This window comes from Schistocerca serialis, chromosome 11 (genome assembly GCF_023864345.2).
Source record: "Schistocerca serialis cubense isolate TAMUIC-IGC-003099 chromosome 11, iqSchSeri2.2, whole genome shotgun sequence".
Lineage (NCBI taxonomy): Eukaryota > Metazoa > Arthropoda > Insecta > Orthoptera > Acrididae > Schistocerca > Schistocerca serialis.
In genome coordinates, this window is record NC_064648.1 from 182252812 (window position 1) to 182280080 (window position 27269).

A 27269-nucleotide genomic window follows, 5' to 3' on the forward strand; every position below is an offset into this window, starting at 1 on the left:
GGCAGCTGAGTATAAATGATGGGATTCTTGTGATACTCGATTTTTTGAATCCGTATAGAATCTGTCCCGCCTACACTTCTCTTTCTGTCTGCCCATTTGTGAAACTTTGCCGATCTAACATGTTGCATAAATGAGGGTTTAAAACACATAAGCCGTTTTGCTGGAAAGTCAGAAGTTTGCACCATGGTGAGTTGAGATGCATTCTGTTTTGCGCTCTGGCGTTTTTGCGTGAGTATGAAGCCAACGTGTTGGTCTGCCATCTGTCGGCAACGTCAAGAAACAAGTGTGATTGAGAGCCTCTCGCATATTACTTGACCCATTTCGCATTTGGAAGTTTCACAAGAACATCTCAGAAATAACAAACATCTCCTGCGCGATATCAACTGTTTGAACATATTTTATTAATGGGATTGCTAGAAGCGCCAATACCTCCTCATTATTTCGGGCGAAAATATTTCATACTCACCAATGTTTGTGGTAACACATTTTACATATTTACGAACTGCCGCCAATTGGATCGACATTTACAAATCTCCGTCATCTACTCTATTTTTGCAAGACACAGAAGTTTCAGTCTGTGTCTACAAATCTGATCGAAGCACAGAATTTCGGTAAGTAATAAATTTTGGAAGAACAGGTAAACGTTTATAAAGTACGGTATATTAACAGTATACCAATTTTTGCTGGATACCGTAACGTATATTCGTGACTCGTGTCTAAACGTCTATGGGTTGAATGAACTACAGATGCAAGCGATAGGCACAGTGGTAATGGGGTAAGAAGACCACCACTTAACTAAGTTCTCAGACTCATTCATGCATATGCCTGTCTCACCACAGCAACTCATAGTGTGCACGTGGACACAGCTTCTGAACAGTTCTTGCACTGCTGCAAGTCTGAACACACAATCGTAGTGCTTCCCTTTCGGACAAAGCGGAGGTTTGGTACGATCGTATAGTGTTGGAAACACTACCGATTACGCCACGTCATTCTTACTCTCCTAATTATGTCATTGCCTGCCCATCCAGTCGACAATCACTATCTTCAATTTCCGTTAATGTAAAAACTCACCTTAGCTTTTATCTGTTTGTTGCTTTTGCGTTACTGCTACGGTGGACCAATGGAGAAAAGTGCACGGCGTTTAATGACGGAGAATCCACACCTGGCCGGCTGCACGTAGTGTAGAGGAGCGGCGCGAGAGGGCAGCAGCTGCGGGCGGCAGCACGTAGTGTCACTGCCTGCGAAAGTATGGCCGTCATTGGATACGCACGGCGTACAGCTGACTGCACTTCGTGGCATTTGTAGCCACGTTGTTCGTTTAAAATAGCAAGTACTGTGTATTTTTGTCTTGAATAAGTCAACAATGCTGTGCTTTTAGCTGAACTTTCGAAGTCAAGAAGAGAGGGAAGCAGCAAGAAGAAGAATATAGCTGATGAACTTCTGCAGAGCAAACTGGCAGAACACAAAAGCAACTGCATTATGTGGAGTAAGAGCAATTTTCACGCATTAACGTCGATTGGAAAATGTAAGATTCCCCGCCTAGTATGTCACGTAGCAGTATTTTACTTCTACAGCTCGTGACGTAACTAGTTGCAGAATGTTGAGGTTAAATTCGTAAGGTACAGTATTGGTGCTTTTACTGGTGAACACGTGGTGGTAAAACACAAAATTATGTCACCAGTAACTGAGCCAGCAAAACAAAATCTCGTTTCAACTTGTAGCGTGCAGTTCCTGAAGCATGCTTTTCTCATTTGTTTATTTCTGTTCAGTGTAACATCACGGGAAGTGACGAATTAAAACGAAACGAGACAAATGTGAAAGGAAAACAAATATAATGAGAACAGTATAGTTGATTTCTCGTTATTTTACAGTTGTTGTGTAAGAGGCTGTTGCAGTAAACTATCTCAAGTGCAAATAGACCTTCAACATGTGTAATATATTGCGGTACCGGAACACATGCCAAGTAATGAACGTCATATAAGAGCAGATGTTAAGTTTTTAAAATAAAAATAAAATTGCTTTCGAGCAATTCAAAGAGTGGAATGCCACAGATGAGGAGGTGTCGTGAGTATTACTCCACTCCAGCATGTGCACTTTGTGTGTTGCGATTAACAGTAATATTTCTAAAGTTGTGTTGTTTTGCAAATGAACATCTTTTTCATTTCCAAATGTAATTGTAACGGACAGTTACGAAATTTATTCACCTTTAATACACAGCAGACGTAATGGGGTCAGCCAATTATAGTTTCACTGATTAATCGAATAGTTTTATTCAAGAGCCATTCTAAACCAAAGGAACTACTGCGTTTGTGATACTTAAACCAGCTTTTGTTATTGTAAACCAATACTTGTACGCAAGGCCGTTGCTGAGAGGAAGATGTTTTTGAAATATGCCCCCAGGAGACAGGAAAAGGGAAAAATTAATTTTATAGCTTCAGTAACTTGCACATCTTATTCATACTATCGTTTGCTGCTGAATCACAACAGCCTGAAATACTATAGGAATACTTATAATTTTATGGTTTAATTAATAGGATGTTAAACATTCTGACCCACCAGCTTGGTGTCCATAAATTTTCCATTACAAGATACTTAAGTATTCCAATAAAAGAAATGAATGGAATTACCTGGTGTATGCTGTGAAAGGAAAACTAGGTTCAGTAACTATTAAAATAAAAATTAATTTTTATTGTAGCTACTGTATTTTTTAAATGGGACAAAAAGTAAAAATAATTTCATCCATCCCCATACAGATAGCCATGAAAATGAGTGACTGTGAAACTGTAGTAGGTATATAGATGCTTTGAAGACTTAAAATGAGAAATGTGGTGTACATTCAGTAGATAATCGATGCATGAATAGTTCATCTCTTTGCTATTAACTTAGGCATGCAATTATTCCATAATACATTACTGTGCAGAAATGCGCTAAAGATGTCTGCATTATTAGTCGGAACATGCGTGTTCCTGGAAATATTTTAGACTGCCATTAAAATGTAGTAGTTTTGTTGAATATGACCTTAAACTATTATGGACTTTAAATAAATTTCCCTCTTCAATTAACGATTTGTTGCACATCAGTTGTTTCAGCCTGAGCTGTGTCAATAAATGTGCTTTGATTCGGGATCCTACTATCTTCCTGCTCACAAGTTGCAAAATTAACTACGAAAATCAGATTCAAACACCCAAATAATGGTTATAGTACTTTTTACCTCTCGGAATCCTTCAAGAAGTGCATTAAAATCGTCACAAACTAATGACTGGTTCAGCTTGTTTCACAGATAGCTCAGTAATTCATGTAGATTTCTCTTAAATCACTGAAAGTCTCATAGACCTCTGAGGAGTGTTATAATTAGAAGTGTATTATTCTCTAGTAACAACCAAGAAGCACACTATTTTACATTGCGATCTACAAAGAAACTCCTTGTTTCCATATTTTTGCTTTTGTGTTAAAACTCCTCATTTTTCCAGGTTAAGTGTACACATACATGATGCTAGCCTGTAATCCCTTATATCTTATTTCTCCATCACCGTGAGTACATGGTGCTGAGAGTGGCACAAAACACACATCCAAATTTCACACACCTTTCTAACAAAAAAGAAGCTCAAGTAACTCTTTATTCAGCATCCTAATGTTTTGACGGACCAAACATTTAACTTTCCTAGAAACTATTCCATAGTTTACGATGCTATGCAGTTCTAATTTCTCTCAAAGCTGTCTGTCTGTAATCTGACTCTAACCAAAATATGTGTTGCCTTATGCTTCCTCCAAGATGCTCAACTAGTTTCTCGGCTTAACGGAAACATCCGATTCCACCTGTGTGCTTTGACCAATACCATCACCAATATGGCGGAATCGACCATTCACAGCAACTCCCATATCACTACTAAAACGTCATTATGTAAACATGACAACAAACACGAAAATAGATCGAAAAACCATCAAACACATATTTCTCCGATAATATAATGAAACTAACGGGACAGGGGGGGGGGGGGTTGTTTTTAGGGTAGGGACAAACTAAAAATAAACACAAGCCACTAAACCAAACGATAAAATAAGACGACGACAACCTTCCCAAAATCAACTAGAAACAATATCCACTGGAATCGAACATTTCCCTTGACCTATATAGCTCAACAGAAACTACAGATACCAATTCATACAACCCAAACCTACAACCACTTCAGCAATCATCACTGCCTCAAAAACCACAAGAAAACACCAAATTTGGAACTAAACACTTCCCTTGACCTTACAGGTCATCAAAAACACACAAACCCTACTCACCGATACCAGCAGCACCACCACCCCCACACATGATCCACAAATTATCTAACCAGATATAAACATGACCAACACACACACACACACACACACACACACACACAAAAAACTATACACGCAACCTCATAAACATAATAAACCACAACCAAATAAAATTTTTTGCATATTATGTGAACTGTTTATTTCAAATTTCTGCACTCTTCCAGTTAGGTATGATTTAAACCATTTGAGCACTGTCCCATTCATACCACAGTACTTGAGCTTATCTAGAAATATTCCATGATTTACAAAATCAAAAGCCTTTGATAGATCACAAAAAATCCCAACGGGTGACTTCCGGTTACTCAGAGCATTTAATATTTCATTAGTGAAAGTATATATAGCATTTTCCGTTGAAAATCCCTTCTGGAAACCAAACTGACATTTTGTTAAAACTTTATTTTTACAAAGGTGTGAAGCTACTCTACAATACATTACTTTTTCAAGAATTTTGGATAAGGCAGTCAGAAGAGAGATTGGGTGGTAGTTGTTGACATCAGACGTATCCCCTTTTTTATGCAGTGGTTTAACAGTGGCAAACTTCAGTCTATCTGGGAAAATACCCTGCTTCAGAGAGCTATTATATATGTGGCCAAGAATCCCACTTATTTCTTGGGAACAAGCTTTTATTATCCTGCTGGAAATGCCATCAATTCCATGTGAGCTTTTATTCTTGAGAGAGTTTATTATCTTCCTAATTTCAGGAGGAGAGGTGGGTGGAATTTCAGTTGTGTCAAATGGTGTGTGTAAGACCTCTTCCATTAACTGCCTTGCTTCTTCTAATGAACATTTAGATCTAATTTTCTCTACAACATTTAAAAAATGATTATTCAAAATGTTTTTGACTTCCGGCTTGTTGTTTATCAAGTTTCCATTCACTTCGATGGTGATGCCATCATCCTGTACTCTTGGTTGTCCTGTCTCCGTTGTAATAATATTCCAAATTGTTTTGATTTTGTTATCAGAGGTATTAATCTCAGACATGATGCACATGCTTCTGGACTTTTTAATAACCTTTCTTAATGTAACACATTAGTTTTTATAATATTTGGCTGTTTCTGGGTCATTACTATTTCTTGTTGTTATATACAGTTCCCTTTTGTGGTTACAAGATATTTTTATTCATTCAATAAGCCTAGGTTTTTTGCATGGTTTCTTATAATTAGATTTAACTACTTTCTTGGGGAAACAGTTTTCAAATTCTCTTACAAGTGTATCATGAAATAAGTTATATTTTAAATTAGCATCGGGTTCCTTGTACACCTCATCTCAGTCTAATTGCTGAAGATTTTCTCTGAAATTTCTAATTGTTGAGTCATTAATTGGATGCACAACTTTGGAGGGTAGCTTTGAATTACTGAATGGAGCTATGTCATATACTGTAACTAGCTGAGCACCATGATCAGAAAGGCCATTCTCAACAGGACAAGAATTTATGTTGTTAAACCTATCTTGGTCTATAAAAGTATTATCTATCAATGTGCTGCTGTCCTTGACTACCCGAGTAGTGAATCAACAGTGAAGTCCCCACAAATAATAATTTGCTTTCCCCTATCTGACAGATAGCACAACAAGGCATCCAAGTTTTCCAGGAATAAATGAAAGTTTCCTGAAGGGGACCTATATACTGTTACAAGAGCCCTCCTTCAGTTTAAGTTGACAGGCACATGCTTCTATACAATGCTCTAGACAAAACGTTTTAGTATCTAAGCTTTCTACACAGTGATAACTTTTGACATATATGGCAACTCCTTCTCCCACCTTATTCTCTCTACTCACTTCAATCACGGCTGGTTGTGGTGCTGCAATACTTAAACATGTGTGCTGTTACTTCTTGTATTTTCTCCAGACTGGCTTCCATACTCTGCTCTAAGTTGACAGAACTATTTAAGTGAAACAAGTCCAAAACTCCTTTAGACTTTGTGTTCCTTTCTCTGTGGCTTTGTGCATTTGTGACTTCTGTATAAGTTTCGTTATTAAAGGAATGTAACAGTTATTGAAATTTTCAGCCAGAATAGACACATACAAATTTGGTGGACCCAAAGGTTGTAGTTGGATTCTTCACTTATGATGAGAAACGGAAAGTAAGAGATAAACAGGAGAGGAACAAGCACCTGCTTGGAATTCAAAGAGGGTCAGCCAGCATGCAGGTATTCTTGCCTTTGGTCAGTCTGATGGCTTTTCGTACCTAAATTACTGCTGCTTGGATATTGTTGTGGTCATCACTCCCAAGACGGATTTCGTACATATCTCCAATCTAGTCTGTCATGTGCAGTCCTCTTCATCTCTGAATAACTACTGCAACCTACATCCATTTGAACCTACCTACAGTATTCAAGGGTTTGACTCTATCTAAAATCTCTACTGCCAACACATTCCTCAAGTACCCAATTAACTGTTACTTTTTACTTCTTGATGTTTCCTGTTACATTTAGGCAGATGGTGCAGTAAATTTCTGTCCTCTCAGATAATATACCTCTTTATCGATCATGATCTTCTCCATTATTTTCATTGGAGAATTTTATTTGTGGGTCGGCAAGTGATAAACTGTTTGTGATAGTATAGAAGTGCCGTGGCCATACTATATTGTTTTTATTTTGTGTGTTTATATTCCAGTCTTTGTGATTCATTTTGGGATCTGCCTCATGTCGATCTGGAATGAGGCATCATTGCTGGTCGCAGTGGTCAAAACTAGTCTCAAACATGAAATTGGTAAAATAAAGCGATGGAGTTGTTCAAAAACAAATACCTCTTCATTGGTGATTCAGACTACCCACCACATCTTTAGCATTCTTCTGCAGCACTACATTGAAACGGCTTCTAATCTCCTCTTGTCTATACTGTTTATTGTCCAAGTTTCACTTCCATATAAGGCTACGGTCCAGACAAATATTTGAGCAACAGGTGGATTTATTTGTGTTAATGCAAGGTGTGTATTGTGTTAGGATTTTAGGGCAACCTGAGGCACTGTGTGTAAAGAAACAGATCCCTATTTTAGAACATGGCTGTGTGAAGGTCACTGACTAAAACCTGAACATAAATCTAAATATGTAAATGAAATAACTAAAATGTAATACCTCCAGTGGCCACAGGCTCCTTTCTTGGTCATATGCATCACAATAAACTAGCAGTGAGTTAACTAACCCTCCAGCACCTCCGAAGAGGGTATGAAGATCACAGCTGAGAACCAAGTAAGTGACACTGTAAACTTATTAGACGGGACCATTAGAATAATGAATAATAGACATCAAATTGAAATTTATTGGAAGTCTTCAACAATGCTCTGCCACCCACAATTCCTCCTGTCATCCCACAGCCACAAAATGGTAGCATTCTAATGTGTTGTCAACGGGAACAGCAACCCAACTACAACACTCTGAAGATAAATGTAAACAATAAATTGAAATGATAAAACACCACCTCCATAGTATACTCCCTGAAAAACTCAAATAACTGCAGAAGAATCACAGCACAGAAAACAAACATAAAATGAGATCTTCCACACACTACCATTTGTGGTTAGTATTTCATATTTGATTATCTCGATATGTAAAGGCATAAACATATCTTTCGTCATGTGCAACATGATTCGGCAGATAATTAGGCATCCTTGAAACACTGCAGATATACAAATACACTACTGGCCATTAAAATTGCTACACCACGAAGATGACATGCTACAGACGTGAAATTTTACCGACAGGAAGAAGATGCTGTGGTATGCAAATGATTAGCTATTCAGAGCATTCACACAAGATTGGCGCCGGTGGCGACACCTACAACGTGCTGACATGAGGAACGTTTCCAACTGATTTCTCATACAAAACAGCAGTTGACCGGCGCTGCCTGGTGAATCGTTGTTGTGATGCCACGTGTAAGGAGGAGAAATGCGTACCGTCACGTTCCCAACTTTGATAAAGGTCGGATTGTAGCCTATCGCGGTTGCGGTTTCTCGTATCGCGATATTGCTGCAAGCGTTGGTCGAGATCCAATGACTGTTAGCAGAATATGGAATCGGTGGGTTCAGGAGGGTAATACGGAATGACGTGCTGGATCCCAATGGCCTTGTATCACTAGCAGTTGAGACGACAGGCATCTTATCCACACAGCTGTAACAGATTGTGCAGCCACGTCTCGATCCCCGAGTCAACAGATGAGGACGTTTGCAAGACAACAACCATCTGCACGAACAGTTCAACGACGTTTGCAGCAGCATGGACTATCAGCTTGGGGACCATGGCTGCAGTTACCCTTGACGCGGCATCACAGACAGGAGCGCCTGCAATGGTGTAGTTGACGATGAACCTGGATGCACGAATGGCAAAATGTCATTTTTTCGAATGAATCCAGGTTCTGTTTACAGCATCACGATGGTCGCATCTGTGTTTGGTGACATCACGGTGAACGCACATTGGAAGCATGTATTCGTCATCACCCTGCTGGCGTATCACCCAGCGTGATGGTATGGAGTGCCATTGGTTACACGTCTCGGTCACCTCTTGTTCGCATTGAGGGTACTTTGAACAGTGGACATTACATTTCAGATGTGTTACGACCCGTGGCTCTATCCTTCATTCAATCCCTGCAAAACCCTAAATTTCAGGAGGATAATGCACGACTGCATGTTGCTGGTCCTGTACGGATCTTTCTGGATACAGAAAATGTTAGACTGCTGCCCTGGCCAGCACATTCACCAGATCTCTCACCAACTGAAAACGTCTTGTCAATGGTGGCCAAGCAACTGGTTCGTCACAATACGCCAGTCACTACTCTTGATGAACTGTGGTATCGTGTTGAAGCTGCACGGGCAGCTGTACCTGTACACGCCATGTGAGCTCTGTTCGGCTCAATGCCCAGGCGTATCAAGACCGTTATTACGGCCAGAGGTGGTTGTTCTGGATACTGATTTCTCAGGATCTATGCTCCCAAATTGCATGAAAATGTAATCACATGTCAGTTCTAGTATAATATATTTGTCCAATGAATACCTGTTTATCATCTGCATTTCTTCTTGGTGTAGAAATTTTAAAGGCCAGTAGTGTATCAAAGAAAACAGACTGAGTCCATCCTAATTGCCAACATATATAACAGTGTCTGTCATCTCTGGTTTTAACAGCACCCTACACCACTCGATGCACTTGCACAAGCTCTCTCTCTCTCTCTCTTACACATATACACTACCTTTACCTTCCACTTCATATTCACCATGAATTTCGTAATTTTTATGTTTCATTAATATTTTCTATATGAACATTTGACTAGCATACTTCCAGTACTCACTAGATCTACTTAAAATGCCAAAGAGTTTGGATCCTTTGTCATCCTAATTGGTTATAGCATGCAACAGATGGAATCCTAGCAAACCCATAGCTCTAGGATAACCAGTATTTCTCTCTTCTTCTGCCACTCCTTTTGTCCTCTGTCTCTGAATCCCAAACCAAATTGTTATTTATGTATAATTATACCATTTTTAGCACTATAATTATCACATTTCATGTTTTTAACAGGTCACCTGAACACACAAATGAGTACAAAGTTTAAGTTATGTAAATTTAGAAGAAAAGATTCATGTACCATTTTAAATACTAAATCTAAAATATCTATTCATGTACTCAACCACAGATATGCACAATACTTTAACGCATACTCAGAAATTCTGGGCGTTTTTACTGTATGCTCTTAGTATTTTGAAATAGTGTTTCTGCTGTACAGTCTTTGTGTCTATCAGTTTCTAAACATCATCTTTGTCAACGAAGTGTGTCAGTTTATTGTGATGTATAGTGACACAGAAACTAGCCTGTGGTAAACAGGGGTATTCTAAAACAACAGTTTTGTGTGTACATTTAGATTTACGTTTAGGTTTTAGTCAAAGATCCCCACAGAGTCATGTTCCAAATAGTGATTTGTTTCCCTACAGGCAGTGCCTCAGGTTAGCAAAAAATCATAACCCAATACATACATCATATTAATACAAATAATCCACCTGATATTGAGGTTTAAATCTTTGAAGCACATTGAGGAAATAAATTAAACAGTGACTGATAACTGTAAACACATTGTTTCATGTGAATGAATATACTTCCGTATAGTGGCTTCAGAAGTACTGAGGTTAAGGGCTTAGCCAAATCACTTGGCATGCCCTGCACGAGTCTGGATGCAAGTAAACAGAAACCACTGGAAAATTTAAAACAAGGTAAAGGGATGTAGTCGAATTACAGCAGGTAATGTACAAGGAATTAAGAGGGGGAAAAGACCCACTACTAGTATTGGACAAATTTTGCTGTTTTGGCAGCAACATACCTGACACCAGCCAAACTAGAGAGGACTAAAATGGAGTGTGGCAGTATATAAAAAAGCTTCTTTGAAAAAGAATGAGGTATATTTACATCACGTAATTATAATTTTGACTACTGGAAAGTCTTTTTTTGAAAGTATTTGTCTGGAGTGTAACAGGATGTGGAAGTGAACCATGGACAACAAATACATACATAGGATGAAAACTAGTTGTGTAAATGTGGTGCTACAGAAGGGTGCTGAATTAGATGTGTAGATTGGACAACTTATGAAGAGGTATTTGTTTCTCAATTGAAATCCCACAGGAAGTCCTCATGTCCATATTTTCACCATGTGTCTTTGAATGCGAGGAAACCTTCCTTGTTCAACCAACCATTAATTCAATTGGCTACCTGTCCTGTCCACTTGCAATACATTCGCATTACAGCCATAATTACGTCCACCCCGCCAGTCTGCTCCCTAACCCATTTTTACTCTTCTATATAATTAGGCTGTAGTCTTTAAGTCCAGTAGTCCAGAAAAAATACACACAAAAGCTCTCCATATCAGAGATAGGACATATATTTCATGGACACTTAACTTGAAAGAATTCAGAAGAAATGACGTTTATATGAAGTGCCTACAGAACTGAATTACATGTTAATTAGCAACACACACACACACAATGCTCGTTTCACTATTATTTAAGTTAGATTCTTCTCATGCTGCTCAAAACTGCATCTGCTCAACCATAGGATGCTTAGAGCTAGTATAAAGACCTTACTTATCTGTACAAATATATCAGGAGAGGCAAAAATTTGTTTCTTTAACTGTGTGGGAAGAAATTTTGTTTAATATGACTGTAACTTATAAATGATTCACTGAAATGTTATAAATATTTGTAGCTACAAATTGTAAACTTGGTCTTTCTGTGTCTCCACACTTCACATCACACGTGACAACTCATCAATCACGTATACAATGAAATAGATGATGATACATGAAATCTTTCGAAATTGCTATTTATATTAACCATAAATTTATCATTGTACCTATAACTACAGATATCACATGCTAATATATCTGAATCACAAACATATCCTTAAGAATTCCAACTGTTTGCAGCAATTTTGGAGCTTACAGTTCAAAACCTAGAGTTGTCTTAGCTTTATATAAAAAAGAAAAAAATTAAAAATAACAAAATCTATGTTGCTATTGTCCTCTTGACTGGCAGGTTCTACTCAATTAATAAATAATATATAAAGTTGGTGTATCATCTTCATGAGCACGGGGCATGCAACATTTGACACCAGTGCAAGAAAAAGTTTGCACTTCTAAACTCTCATTTGAAAGTTTTGCGTTTTACATCGCAGATCACAGTTTTCCTCTCACTCTTACTAGAACATGGTGTTGTTGTTGTTTTTGTTGTTGTTGTGGTCTTCAGTCCTGAAACTGGTTTGATGCAGCTCTCCATGCCATACAGTAAAGCTGGATGCCCTCGGGAAAAATTACGGTCGTCGTTTCCCCTTGCTTTCAGCCGTTCGCAGTACCAGCACAGCAAGGCCATTTTGGTTAATGTTACAAGGCCAGATCAGTCAATCATCCAGACTGTTGCCCCTGCAACTACTGAAAAGGCTGCTGCCCCTCTTCAGGAACCACACGTTTGTCTGGCCTCTCAACAGACACCCCTCCGTTGTGGTTGCACCTACGGTACGGCCATCTGTATCGCTGAGGCACGCAAGCCTCCCCACCAGTGGCAAGGTCCATGGTTCATGGGGGGGAACATGGCGGGTGAATGTGGAATGCTTCATACAAACGATGCTACAATATCTATAAGCTGTTTTCTTTTTTCGTGTCAAATAGTATAGGTAAGTTTGATTTCACTATGAATGATTTCCAGTGACAGAAACCAGACTTATGAGTAATCTACATCTACATTTACACTCTGCAAGCCACGCAACGGTGTATGGCGGAGGGCACTTTACGTGCCACTGTCATTACCTCCCTTTCCTGTTCCAGTCGTGTACTGTTCGCGGGAAGAATGACTGCCAGAAAGAATCCATGCACACTCGAATCTCTCTGATTTTACATTCGTGATCTCCTCTGGAGGTATAAGTAGGGGGAAGCAATATATTAGATGCCTCATCCAGAAACGCACCCTCTCGAAACCTGGACAGCGAGCTACACCACAATGCAGAGTGCCTCTCTTGCAGAGTCTGCCACTCGAGTTTGCTGAACATATCCGTAACACTGTCACGCTTACCAAATAACCCTGTGATGAAATGCGCCGCTCCTCTTTGGATCATCTCTATCTCCTCTGTCAACCCAATCTGGTACAGATTCCACACTGATGAGCAATACTCTAGTATAGGTCGAACGAGTGTTTTGTAAGCCACCTCCTTTGTTGGTGGACTACATTTTCTAAAGACTCTCCCAATGAATCTCAACCTGGCACCCGCCTTACAAACAATTAGTTTTATATGATCATTCCACTTCAAATCGTTCTGCACGTATACTCCCAGATATTTTACAGAAGTAACTGCTACCAGTGTTTGTTTCGCTACCATATAATCATACAATAAAGGATCCTTCTTTCTATGTATTCGCAATACATTACATTTGTCTATGTTAAGGGTCAGTTGCCACTCCCTGCACCAAGTGCCTATCCGCTGCAGATCTTCCTGCATTTCGCTGCAATTTTCTAATGCTGCAGCTTCTCTGTATACTACAGCATCATCCGCGAAAAGCCGCACGGAACTTGCGACATTATCTACTAGGTCATTTATATATATTGTGAAAAGCAGTGGTCCCGTAACATACGATGGTACAGACTTCGAGTTGAACTCAAAAGAAGGAAAGACAGTGAGAAGTACCTTTGTAACATACGGTAGTGCTGTGAACAAGACAGGAGGCCATTCCAATACTGCCATGGAACTCAATTGAGATAAAAGTGAAATTTGTTATTGTTATTTATTCCAAAACATGTTTCGGCCGTGAACTGATCTTCTCTCCTATCGTACTACGCAGATGACTCCATCCGTCTTCCCACAAATGCAAATGCGCATGCGCATGTTCATTCTACCTCTATCTCTCTGCCTTCCCACATGTAACAGTCTGCTCATTTGCGTATGACATCTGTCCAGCATGGACTACAGCTCCTTTGCCAACACTGCCAACTGTGCCAGCTGTGACACTTGCACCAGTCAGCTGTGCCTTCACCCTCACTCTTGCTCCATTTCCACATCACCATCACTACATGTGGGTCCAGAAACAGCGTCCCAGCATCCCCACCTACTCCAGCAACAACAAACCAACACCTACAACCTGTGCCATGTCGCGGTCGCCTCCCTCTTTTTATTCGTGCCTTTATAATGGATCGACAGTTCAGGGTATGTGTGGGTTCTGTCCTGTCAGACACCTTTCGCCAGGAGAATGGGGAGCCACAGGGCTCCGTTTTGAGCGTCGCTCTCTTCGCCATAGTGATCGATCCAGTAATGGATTGCCTCCCAGCTGATGTATCAGGCTCCCTTTTCGTGGACGATTTTAACATCTACTACAGTGCACAGCCTACACGTTTCCTGGAGCGCTGTCTTCAGCGTTGTCTTGACCGTCTTTACTCCAGGAGTGTCGCCAGCGGCTTCAGTTTTTCTGCCGAGAAGACGGTCTATATTAACTTCTGGCACTACGAAGAGTTTCTCCCACCGTCCTTACATCTCGGTCCTGTTGTGCTCCATTCGTGGAGACAACAAAATTTTTAGGTCTTACATTTGACAGGAAACTTAGCTGGTCTCCACATGTGTCATATTTGGCTGCCCGGTGTACCCGTTCCCTAAATGTCCTCCGTGTTCTCAGTGGTACGTCGTGGGGAGCGGCTCGAACCGTCCTACTTCACCTACATTGGTCGATCGTCCGCTCAAAGCTGGATTATGGGAGCTTTGTGCAGTCCTCTGCACGTCCGTCCATCTTACGCCGCCTCAACTCTATACCACATCGGGGGTTACGTCTTGCGATCGGAGCGTTCTATACTAGTCCTGTCGAGAGTCTTCATGCTACCGGCACGTTATACTGCTTTGTCGGTAGGCCTGTCGGCTACTGTCAATGCCCGACCACCGGTCTTATCGTTCCTTTTTTGACGACTCTCTCGACCGTCAATACGGGTTGTATGTATCTGCCCTGCTACCCCCTGGAATTCGCTTTCGTTGCCTCCTTCAGCAACTTGATTTTCCACTCCCTGCAACCTTCAGAGTGGGCGGGAGCCAAACGCCACCTTGGCTCCAGGCTCAGGTTCGCGTTCACCTCGACCTCGACTCGCTCCCAAAGGAGGTTACCCCAGCTTCGGAATACTGCTCGCAGTTTGTCAAACTTCGTCCGAAGTACATTAATACGATCTCCATTTATACAGATGGCTCTAAGACCAATTACGGTGTCGAGTGTTCTTTTATTGTCGGGACGCACAGTTTCAAATAACGGCTCCGTGGCCATTGTTCGGCCTTCACAGCTGAGCTATTTGCCCTCTACCAGGCCGTTCTTTACATCCACCGCCACCGACATTCTGCTTATGTCATCTGCTCCGATTCCCTGAGTGCCATCCAGAGCTTCAGTGATCCATATCCGGTTCACCCTTTCGTGCACCGGATCCGACACTCTCTTCGGCAGCTGGCAGACGACGGTTCTCCGGTTACCTCTATGTGGGTTCCTGGCCGTGCCGGTATCCCTGGGAACGAAGCTGCAGATGCTGTGGCCGAGGCTGCGGTCCTCCAGCCTCGGATAGCTTCTCGTTGTGAGCCTTCATCCGATTGTAGCAGGGTCATTTGTCAGCACATTTTATCACTGTGGCGTGCCGATTAGGCTCCACTTACTGGAAACAAGCTTCGGGCCTCGAAACCTCTCCCCGCAGCTCGGACAACCTCTTCACGCCCTTCTCGGTGGGAGGAGGTCGTTTTCGCCCGGTTACAGATTGGACACTGCCGGTTCAGCCACTGCCATCTGCTGACGGCTGCATCAGTGCTGTTCTGCCCGTGTGGGCAATTGCTGACGGTGCGCCACATTTTAACGTCCTGTCCGAATTTTAATACACTGTGCGTTGATCTCGGCCTGCCATGTACTCTGTGTGAAATTTTAGCGGATGACCCAGGAGCAGGTGCTCACGTTCTTCGTTTTATCCACTTGACAAACTTGTCTGAGGACATTTGATCATGCTGTTTTCTTTTCATCCCTTGCCTGTTAATGTGCCTTTTATAGTGTTGTCCTTTTTAGTTGCTGTTTTAACCTTGTGCCTCGCAGTGCATTCATAATTTAGTCTGGGCGCTAATGACCACTGTAGTTGTGCGCCCTAAAACCACAAAAAAAACCTCTCTCTCTCTCTCCAGCTCCACACCCTCCATCTCCTTCATCAGGGCAATTTCCAGCACCGCCCCCTTTCGGATGTTGAACTTCGCCGTGACATCTACCCTTCCTTCCAACTGTAACCTGACCTCGTTCCCGCCCCCTATCCACAGCTCGTGGTCTTGCAGTCGCTTTCTCGCTTCCCGAGTGTGGGGTCCCAGGTTCGATTCCCAGCGGAGTCAAGGATTTTCACCTGTCTCGAGATGACTGGGTGTTTGTGTTGTCCTGAACATTTCATCATCATTCATAAAAGTGGAGAGTTTGGAGTGAGCAAAAGTTGGGGATTTGTACAGTTGCTGATAACCGAGCAGTTAAGTGCCCCACAAACCAATCATAATCATCATCATCATCATCATCATCATCCCTCTCTCCCCCCCTCCCCCCCCCCTTCTGTCGCAGCTGTATATACAAAAGTAATTTTGAATAGACTATAGGTAGACTTAGACTATGTGCATCGTACAATATATGTTGATACACAGGAAACCTAAATCTCATGAAAACTAAACTTAAACAAAGATACATTACCTAAAAGATGTTAGTTATCTCATGTAAAATAAAATTTTTTTCAATTATTTTGCAGGTGGAAGCTGAGAGATTGATTAGAACGACAGTGTTTGTGTATAGCTACTGTACCTAATTCACAGGCCTCTGACCACCTTGCACTGCATATAGTTTTAGTAATGTGTGCTCAGTTCTATTGATATTGCAGATTCATATATTTTATATTATAAAATATAGTTATATGTACAGTTTTGAAATTTTTATATCGCTTAAATAATGAAGTTGGTAATTAAATTGGCTGATAGTACTGTTTCTGTTTACCAGAATCACTTCACTCGAGACCAGTTTGAAACCAAAAGAGCTTGTGGAGTGGTAAAACTTAAACCAAATGCTCTGACAACCATTTTTTGTCATCATAAGCCACCAGTGGGATGTAAAGCTCCTTCTGAGAGAAACCTGTTGGCCCACTAGAGAAACAAACTGAGGATACTGGTAACTGGAAAATAACATTCACGACTTCAGTAGCTTTTTATATATGTCATGCTGTCACACGCTGCTGAATTACAGTACTGTGAATATCTTGTGTAACTGCTAACGGTTCACATTTGTTGTTTTGATCAGTAGGACACACAGAATTTCCCTTCACAGCATTATGCTTGCAAATAGTGGGCGTACTTGTATCGCAGAAGTTGTTGTAGTAAATACTTTGTCAATTGAGTACAATATGCATTTACTTTTTAATAGTTGTTGTAAATACATAGCTTAGAGTTTCTTCTTTAGAAATAAGAGAAGGAGTTTATCTACATCATTTATTATTTGCTGATGATCAAGTAGTCATAGCACAAGATGGGGAGGATGCTAACTATATGTGCAATCAACTAACAGTAGCATACAAAACTTGGGGTTTGAAGATTAATTACCAAAAAACAGAATACTTGACTAATGATTCAGATGAGCTATACATTGAAGGAAAGAAAATCAGAAAGATAAACACTTTCTGTTATTTGGGATCCATTTTAGAAATGGAGGGAAAATCAGGGTCAGAAATCAATAAAAGAATTAGTAGCGGATGGAGGGTCATTGGGATGCTTAACTCAGTCTTATGGAGCAGGAATATAATGAGCAGAACTAAAAAATTAATATACAAATCCATATTGGAGAGTGTGGTTCTGTATGGAACGGAGACCTGGACGATTAACATGAAGCACATTAAAAAATTACAAGCCCCAGAGATGGACTTTTGGAGAAGATCAGCAAGAATCTCCAGGAAAGAAAAGATAAGGAACACCGAAGTAATAAGGAGAACGGAAATAAAAGAAAGAATATGTGACGTAATGGACACGAAGAAATTACAGTGGTACGGGCATGTATGACGAATGGAGAAAACCAGAATACCAAAATTGATAATGGAGTGGGAACCGGAGGGGAGAAGAAGAAGACGACGACCTATGACCACCTGGCTCCAAAATGTACAGCACACAATGAGGAGAATGGGCACAGAGGAAGAAGACACACAAGATCGAAACACCTGGAGGAATATTGTTTAAGAACGTTGATTGTTTGTATTGTAATTTCCAAGTAAATTATTATGTTGGAGATAAGCCTCTGTAATGAGGAAAAGCTCAAAATAATATAATAGAGTTTCTTCTTTTGAAGTTATATTTAATACTCTCATTTAAACTCTCAGTTGTGTACAGAAACAGACTCAAACATTTCATTTACAACAACTGTATATTTTTCAAACTGGCACGTCCAGGGTCTGTTAGTGGTGGGAACAAAATACTTTGTCACAAGTTAATTTAGCAAGCACGGCCACATCTCTTACGTACACAGTCCACTTCTATTGGTATCTGATGAAATAAGTCTTTTCTCATGCGTTTTAGCTATGTTTCTTCTACTGCTTGCCATTGGATACTGTAAATACCATATTCAAATTCACAGTCAAACATTATACTACAGTGAGAAAATTGATAGTTTGATTAGTTACCACAGCTGTTTATATTTTATGTCAAAGCCTGTGGCTTTTCTGTACCTTTTTTTTAACTCTGTATACAGAGCATTACATTTGTTGGCAATACGTGGCACAACAGGTGCTAAGATGTCTAATGTTGTGGTTGAGTTTGGTCATTATTTAATCTTTTATTGTAAAGAATATTTACTTGCACTTAACTGTATTCCGCGCTACAACCCACATCAGGAAGTATGACTGGCTTCACAGCTCTTGTAATTTAAGTATTCAGGCCACACAAGCTCTGTTATTATTGAACTGTTGTATAGTGAAGGTCTGTTAAATTACAGTGCTGTCAGATTTCTTTGGTGCCTTAGCAAAGAGCTAAGGATTTTTGTAAACACTGTGGTAGTGTTTATTGGGAATTAAATATAACTGGTCGCCTACAATTTCACTTTAGTATATGGCATTACTTTTCCATTCCATAGTATTAAGAGCCCATCTCCGGAATATTTTGGGCTCTTAATACTATGAAATGGAAAAGTAATGACATGGAGAAGAAATAAAAACTTTGAGGTTTGCCGATGACATTGTAATTCTGTCAGAGACAGCGAAGGACTTGGAAGAGCAGTTGAAGGGAATGGATAGTGTCTTGAAAGGAGGATATAAGATGAACATCAACAAAAGCAAAACGAGGATAATGGAATGTAGTTGAATTAAGTAGGGTGATGCTGAGGGTATTAGATTAGCAAACGAGACACTTAAAGTAGTAAACGAGTTTTGCTGTTTGGGGAGCAAAATAACTCATGTTGTTCGAAGTAGAGAGGATATAAAATGTAGACTGGGAACGGCAAGGAAAGCGTTTCTGAAGAAGAGAAATTTGTTAACATCGAGTATAGATTTAAGTGTCAGGAAGTCGTTTCTGAAAGTATTTGTATGGAGTGTAGCCATGTATGGAAGTGAAACATGGACGATAAATAGTTTAGACAAGAAGAGAATAGAAGCTTTCGAAATGTGGTGCTACAGAAGAATGCTGAAGATTAGATAGGTAGATCACATAACTAATGAGAAGGTATTGAATAGGATTGGGGAGAAGAGAAGTTTGCAGCACAACTTGACTAGAAGAAGGGATCAGTTGGTAGGACATGTTCTGAGGCATCTTTATTAGAAGATGCTAGGCTGTTAATGGAAGAGGCCATACCTATGCAATTTGATACAATTGAAATCTTACCCACTTCTCCCTCTGAAATTATGAAAATAGTACACTTGCTTAAAAGCAAAACCTCACATGGAATTGATAGCATTTCCAGAAAATACTAAAAGCTTGTTCTCGACAGATAAGTAAGATGCTCAGCCACCTGTGTAATAGCTGTCTGGAATAGGGCATTTTCCCTGATAGACTGAAATATGCTATTGTTATACCTTTGCATAAAAAAGGGGATAGATCTGATGTCAACAATTACCGTCCAATCTCCCTTCTAACAGCTTTATCCAAAATTTTTGAGAAAGTAAGGTATTCAAGAGTAGCTTCACATATCTGTAAAAATGAAGTACTAACAAAATGTCAGTTTGGTTTCCAGAAAGGTTTTTCAACAGAAAACGCCATATATGCTTTCACCAATTAAATTTTGAATGATCTGAATAACTGAACACCACCCACTGGGATTTTTTGTGATCTCTCAAAGGCTTTTGATTGCGTAAATCATGAAATTCTGCTAGACAAGCTCAAGTATTGTGGCATGAGTGGGACAGTGCACAAATAGTTTAATTCGTACCTAACCAGAAGAGTACAGAAAGTTGAAATAAGCAGTTCTCATAATATGCAAAGATCAGCACATTCCTCAAACTGGGGAACTATCAAGAATGAGGTTCCACAAGGGTCGGTCTTGGGTCCTTTGTTGTTCTTAATATACTGTATATTAATGACTTGCCATTCTATATTCATGAAGAAGCAAAGTTAGTTCTCTTTGCTGATGATACAAGTATAGTAACCACACCTGACAAACAAGAATTAACTGATGAAATTGTCAATAATGTCTTTCAGAAAATTACTAAGTGGTTTCTTGTAAACAGACTGAATTTTGATAAGACACAGTACATACAGTTCTGTACAGTAAATGGTATGACACCATTAATAAATATAGACCTTAATCAGAAGCATATAGCTAAGGTAGAATATTCAAAATTTTTAGGTGTGTCCATTGATGAGAGATTAAATTGGAAGAAACACATTGATGATCTGCTGAAACGTTTGAGTTCAGCTACTTATGCAATAAGGGTCATTGCAAATTTTTGTGATAAACATCTTTGTAAATTAGCTTCCTATGCCTATTTTCACTCATTGCTTGCATGTGGCATCATATTTTGGGGTAATTCATCACTGAGGAATAAAGTATTTATTGCACAAAAGCGTGTAATCAGAATAATAGCTGGAGTCCACCCAAGATCATCCTGCAGACATTTATTTAAGGATCTAGGGATATTCACAGTAGCTTCTCAGTATATGTACTCTCTTATGAAATTTGTTATTAACAACCAAACCCAATTCAATAGTAATAGCAGTGTGCATAACTACAATACTAGGAGAAAGGATGATCTTCACTATTCAAGATTAAATCTAACTTTGGCTCAGAAAGGGGTGAATTATACTGCCACTAAAGTCTTTGGTCACTTACCAAATAGTATCAAAAGTCTGACAGATAACCAACAAGTATTTAAGAAGAAATTAAAAGAATTTCTGAATGACAACTCCTTCTACTCCATAGAAGAATTTTTAGATATAAATTAAGAAAAAAAAAAGAAAAAAACAAACAAAAAAGTTGTTATATTAACTTAATTATGTTGTTAAATTAACTTAATTATGTCATGTATTAGAAAATTTGACTCCTTCCACATCATTACGAAATATCGTATTCGTGATCCATGGAACTAGTATTAATCTTATCTAATCTAATCTAAGGGATCACCAATTTAGTATTGGAGGGCAGCGTGGAGAGTAAAAATCGTAGAGGGAGACCAAGAATGAATACACTAAACAGATTCAGAAGGACTAGGTTGCAGTAGGTACTGGGAGATGAAGAAGCTTGCACAGGATAGAGTAGCATGGAGAGCTGCATCAAACCAGTCTCAGGACTGAAGACCACAACAACAACAAAAAGAGCCCACCTGGAATTTTACAACTCATATTGTCACAGAGTTGCCTCTGTCCCTTGAAACTAAGATTTTGGCATCTTATGAATCTTTAATGGTTCATGGTGTGGGTTCCTGTAGTCATGTCCTAGTTCATGAACCATGGGCAACGTATGAGTGGCCAAGTAAGTGGTCCCGACAGTCGGGATACCAGTTACTTTGGAATAAGGCTGGGCATCTCGGACATATTCTGAGTCGTGGTCACCTTTGTGCTCATACGGCAAAGACTACCAAATCCACCGCTTAGTCCCTCAGCCGTTAGGGGTAAAACCCAATGGGACTCAGGGCAAGTAAGGCTAGCAACCTGCTTCCCTGGTACTTTAAATATGATGCTGGCAACAATCAGAGCAAAATGCCTCGGACCTTTGGAGGTGATGGAGTCCCACCTCTAACTGACAAACCAGGGACTCCTAAGATACGACTTGGCAAACAAATGGTAATGAGATGGGGAGCTATTAATATCAATGGGGGCTACTCTGGGAAGAAGGTAGAGCTGGCAGAGGCTGCAAGTAAGACGGGACTGGACGTTTTAGCTGTTAGTGACATTCGGGTAACGGGTGAGAAAGAAGAGGAAGTGGGAGAATACAAGGTCTACTTGTCAGGAGTCAAAGCAGAAATTGCACAATGGGGTGTAGGGCTTTACATCAGGAAAGAAATGGAACCCAGCGTAGTTGCAATAAGGTATGTAAACGAACGACTGATGTGGATAGATTTGACAGTGTCTAGCAAGAAAATTAGGATTGTGTCAGTATATTCGCATTGTGAAGGGACTGATCAAGATAAGATGGACAGTTTTTATGAGGCACTCAGTGATGTAGTTGTTAGAGTAAAGGACAAGGACAGTGTTCTGCTCATGGGTGATTTTAACGCCAGGATTGGAAATCGAACAGAAGGGTATGAAAAGGTTATGGGTAAATTTGGAGAGGATATGGAGGCCAACAGGAACAGGAAGCAACTCTTGGCTTTCTGTGCCAGTATGGGCTTAGTAATCACAAATTCCTTTTTTAAACATAAGAACATTCACCGGTATACGTGGGAAAGCAGGGGAACCAGATCTGTCATTGGCTATATACTAACAGATCAGGAATTCAGGAAGGCTGTGAGGGACACACGTGTATTCAGGGGATTCTTTGATGACACTGATCATTATTTAATCTGCAGTGAAATTGGGATTGCGAGGCCGAAAGTGCAGGAGGTCAGGTCCATATGTAGGAGGATAAGAGTGGAGAAACTTCAGGATAAGGAAATCAGGCACAAGTACATAACAGCGATCTCAGAAAGGTACCAGTTAGTTGAATGTAGTCAATTACAGTCATTGGAAAAGGAATGGACAAGGTACAGGGACACAGTACTAGAAGTGGCTAAAGAATGTCTTGGAACAGTAGTGTGTAAAAGTAGGAGGAAGCAAACAGCTTGGTGGAAGGACACAGTCAAGGCAGCCTGTAAAAGGAAAAAGAAGGCGTATAAAAAATGGCTACATACTAGAACTCAGGTAGACAGAGAAAGTTATGTTGTAGAAAGAAAGATAATTGCAGCATCCAAGAAGAAATCTTGGGAAGACTTTGGAAACAGGTTGGAGACATTGGATCAAGCTGCTGGAAAACCATTCTGAAGTGTAATTAGCAGTCTTCGAAAGGGAGGTAAGAAGGAAATAACAAGTATTTTGGACAGGTCGGGAAAACTGCTGGTGAATCCTGTGGATGCCTTGGGCAGATGGAGGGAATATTTTGAAGAGTTGCTCAATGTAGGTGAAAATACGATCAGTAATGTTTCAGATTTCGAGGTAGAATGGGATAGGAATGATGATGGAAATAGGATCACGTTTGAGGAAGTGGAGAAAATGGTCAATAGATTGCAGTGCAATAAAGCAGCTGGGGTGGATGAAATTAAGTTGGAACTCATCAAATACAGTGGAATGTCAGGTCTTAAATGGCTACACAGGATAATTGAAATGGCCTGGGAGTCGGGACAGGTTCCATCAGACTGGACAAAAGCAGTAATCACACCAATCTTTAAACATGGAAACAGAAAAGATTGTAACAACTACAGAGGTATCTCTTTAATCAGCGTTGTGGGTAAAATCTTCTCAGGTATTGTTGAAAGGAAAGTGCGAGTATTAGTTGACGACCAATTGGATGAAAATCAGTGTGGGTTTAGGCCTCTTAGAGGTTGTCAGGACCAGATCTTTAGCTTACGGCAAATAATGAAGTGTTATGAGTGGAACAGGGAATTGTATCTATGTTTTAGATCTAGAAAAGGCATATGACCGTGTTCCTAGGAGGAAGTTATTGTCTGTTCTACGAGATTATGGAATAGGAGGCAAATTTTTGCAAGCAATTAAAGGTCTTTACATGGATAGTCAGGCAGCAGTTAGAGTTGACGGTAAACTGAGTTCATGGTTCAGAGTAGTTTCAGGGGTAAGACAAGGCTGCAACCTGTCTCCACTGTTGTTCATATTATTTATGGATCATATGTTGAAAACAATAGACTGGCTGGGTGAGATTAAGATATGTGGACACAAAATAAGCAGTCTTGCATATGCGGATGACTTAGTTGTGATGGCAGATTCGATTGAAAGTTTGCGGAGTAATATTTCAGAGCTAGATCAGAAATGTAAGGACTATGGTATAAAGATTAGCATCTCCAAAACGAAAGTAATGTCAGTGAGAAAGAAATATAAACGGATTGAGTGCCAAATAGGAGGAACAAAGTTAGAACAGGTGGACGGTTTCAAGTACTTAGGATGCATATTCTCACGGGATGGCAACATAGTGAAAGAACTGGAAGCGAGGTGTAGCAAGGCTAATGCAGTGAGCGCTCAGCTACGATCTACTCTCTTCTGCAAGAAGGAAGTCAGTACCAAGACTAAGTTATCTGTGCACCGTTCAATCTTTCGACCAACTTTGTTGTATGGGAGCGAAAGCTGGGTGGATTCAGGTTACCTTATCAACAAGGTTGAGGTTACGGATATGAAAGTAGCTAGGATGATTGCAGGTACTAGTAGATGGGAACAATGGCAGGAGGGTGTCCAAAATGAGGAAATCAAAGAAAAACTGGGAATGAACTCTATAGATGTAGCAGTCAGGGCGAACAGGCTTAGATGGTGGGGTCATGTTACACGCATGGGAGAAGCAAGGTTACCCAAGAGACTCATGGGTTCAGCAGTAGAGGGTATGAGGAGTCGGGGGAGACCAAGGAGAAGGTACCTGCATTTGGTTAAGAATGATTTCGAAGTAATAGGTTTAACATCAGAAGAGGCACCAATGTTAGCGCTGAATAGGGGATCATGGAGGAATTTTATAAGGGGGGCTATGCTCCAGACTGAACGCTGAAAGGCAAAATCCGTCTTAAATGATGATGATGATGAATCTTTAAATCACATACCACATCCTACTGAGAAACAATTTCTGGCTGCTTGAAAGCATATTATAGTATTAAATACTTTTTCATTTTTGAAGATTGTAATATTGCAAATTTGTGTTCCAGAGGTTGGAGAGCCTTCAAATGTGACCAGTGACATCAGTCCTCCAGAGAATCTGGACGCAACAGGAGATGAAGTCACCACTCTGAAGAACCTAGTACAACAGCTTCGGGCTGAAATTTTAGCTTTGAAGAGAAAACTCAACTTCTCTCAGAAAGGGGGGAGACAAGAGTGTGTTTAGAATAAGACAACTTTCTTGCCAGCCTGCATGGTTTATTTGGTGCAGATCTGTTTGCAGTATTAACAAAGGGGACATGTAAAGGTAGCAAATGGTCAGTGGAATCACTCCAGAAAGGGCTGAGAATTAAGACTAGCTTGTGGTTGTACATGGCAGAAAATAAATTTCCGTTTCCTTCAGACAGAACCCTGAGATGTAATTTAGACCTGGTGTGCTGAGGGAGCTAATGAGTTTCCTGAAAGTTAAGTTTGACCTCATGCTGCCAGATGAAAAATGTGCTCCTCTCCTCATGGATGAGGGTCGTATCATTCCATCATTGGAATATGATTGGAGCATTAGTTGTTATACTGGGTGGTATTACCTGAAAATGGAAACATACAATAGTTTACCATTACACAGGCCATCATTTTCCAGTTCTCATGTCAAAAACATCACTATAAGCATTTAGTGAATCTGAGGCACTCGGTATCAATGTTCACTACGTCGTGTCAGATACGGCAGGGCAAAATCGAGCTGTATGGTAAGAATTTTGAATTGTTGTTGGCAGGTTTTCAAAATTAGTCAATTTTTGCCATTATCCTTGTGATAACAGGAAGCTAATTTTCCTCAGAGATACACCACACATTTAGAAAATATGAGGAACCACTTAGTCACCGGGCAATAAGTCTTCCTTTCACAAAATGTTGTTGAGGAACGATATCTACCTTGTAATGAGGTACATATAAATCGTGTAAAACAGTTGCTTGAGATAGACAATGGTTTAAGTCTTAAACTGGCACCACAACTACATGAGAGGTGTTTGATGCCAAACCTTTATGATAAAATGAAAGTTGGCTTGGCTACTGCCCTAATTAACAGCCAGACTGCAGCAGCCATTGAGTATGGTGTCAGGACAGAGAAACTGCAGAAAAATGCTTTAACCACAGCACGGTTTCTAAAGCACGTTCATAAGTGGTTTCGCCTCATGACATGTAGAGCTCCAGTTATGGCTCTGAGTCATTCTGATGAACAAACATACAGTGAGGCTCTCTGTCATCTGGAGGACACTCTGTGTTTATTTGAAAACTTGAAAATTGGCCTGAAGGGTGCCTGGAAACCAGTTCAGTCTTTGTAGTTTTGTCAACTGTAGGTATTTTGGAATTGCAGGACACATTCATGAATGAGAAGAATTTTAAATTTCTGCTGACAAGTAGATTTGCACAAGATGCTTTAGGAAATCTGTTTTCAATGGTCTTCTTCAAAAATCCGGTATCAGCACCATCAGAACTGAAAACAGCACTGATGATTGTTACTCTTTCTTAATTCTTTATTTCTACCACTGATAATGAAAATTAAGACAGTAGATTCCTGGCAGAATTAGTGGGGTAATTTGTAAGTGAAGATGAGGGTAAGTGTGCTGAGGAAGTTGACGAGCCACTTGTAACATGGCGTGTGATGATGAGCACCAGTCTCTCTACTATTTATGTTGTCACAGTGTTAGGCAAGCTATGAAGCGCCTTGCACTTTGGAAATTTTGCGAGGAGAGCCTAATCGCATCTAAAGAAAATCCCTGTACGTCTGTGAACATGCTTTTACATCTGAAGTCCTTTACAGATACCTCACTTATTCAGCCACCAAGTGAGGTTTTCAGTGTATTGCAAATGGCAAAAGTTCATTTGAGAAGCAACAAGAAGAAGTTACTCACAAGTGAATTTTTGGTCTCTGATATAGCCACTTCTGTGTTTGCATCAGTGGAGGAGAAAGTAGTTTTCCCAGCCAGCCACTTTATACAGAAGAAAATAATACACTTTGTTGGCAACAAGAGTACATATGCTTCTAAATGAGGCAAATAAAAGATACCAGAGTGTAGTGACACAGGGCAGTAGAAGCTTGGCCATGAGAAAATTATTGCAGAATCTGCGACTTCCAGATTCACTTTTTACTAAATAATTTGGAAAATTGACATTGAAACTTCTTAAGGTTGTCGTTAACGTATTGAGGTACAAAAT

At 40.1% G+C, this 27269-nt stretch overlaps 1 long non-coding RNA gene across 2 annotated transcripts; it reads left to right on the forward strand.

The window, feature by feature from the left end:
* Positions 1-1240: 1240 nt before the first annotated feature.
* On the forward strand, positions 1241-27269 carry LOC126427012 (uncharacterized). 2 transcript variants are annotated; one of them, XR_007576495.1, is made up of 3 exons: positions 1241-1525; positions 16810-16977; positions 25109-27269. It is a non-coding gene; the product is annotated as an uncharacterized LOC126427012 (long non-coding RNA). The 2 variants fall into 2 exon arrangements; XR_007576494.1 differs by having other exon boundaries at positions 1241-1486.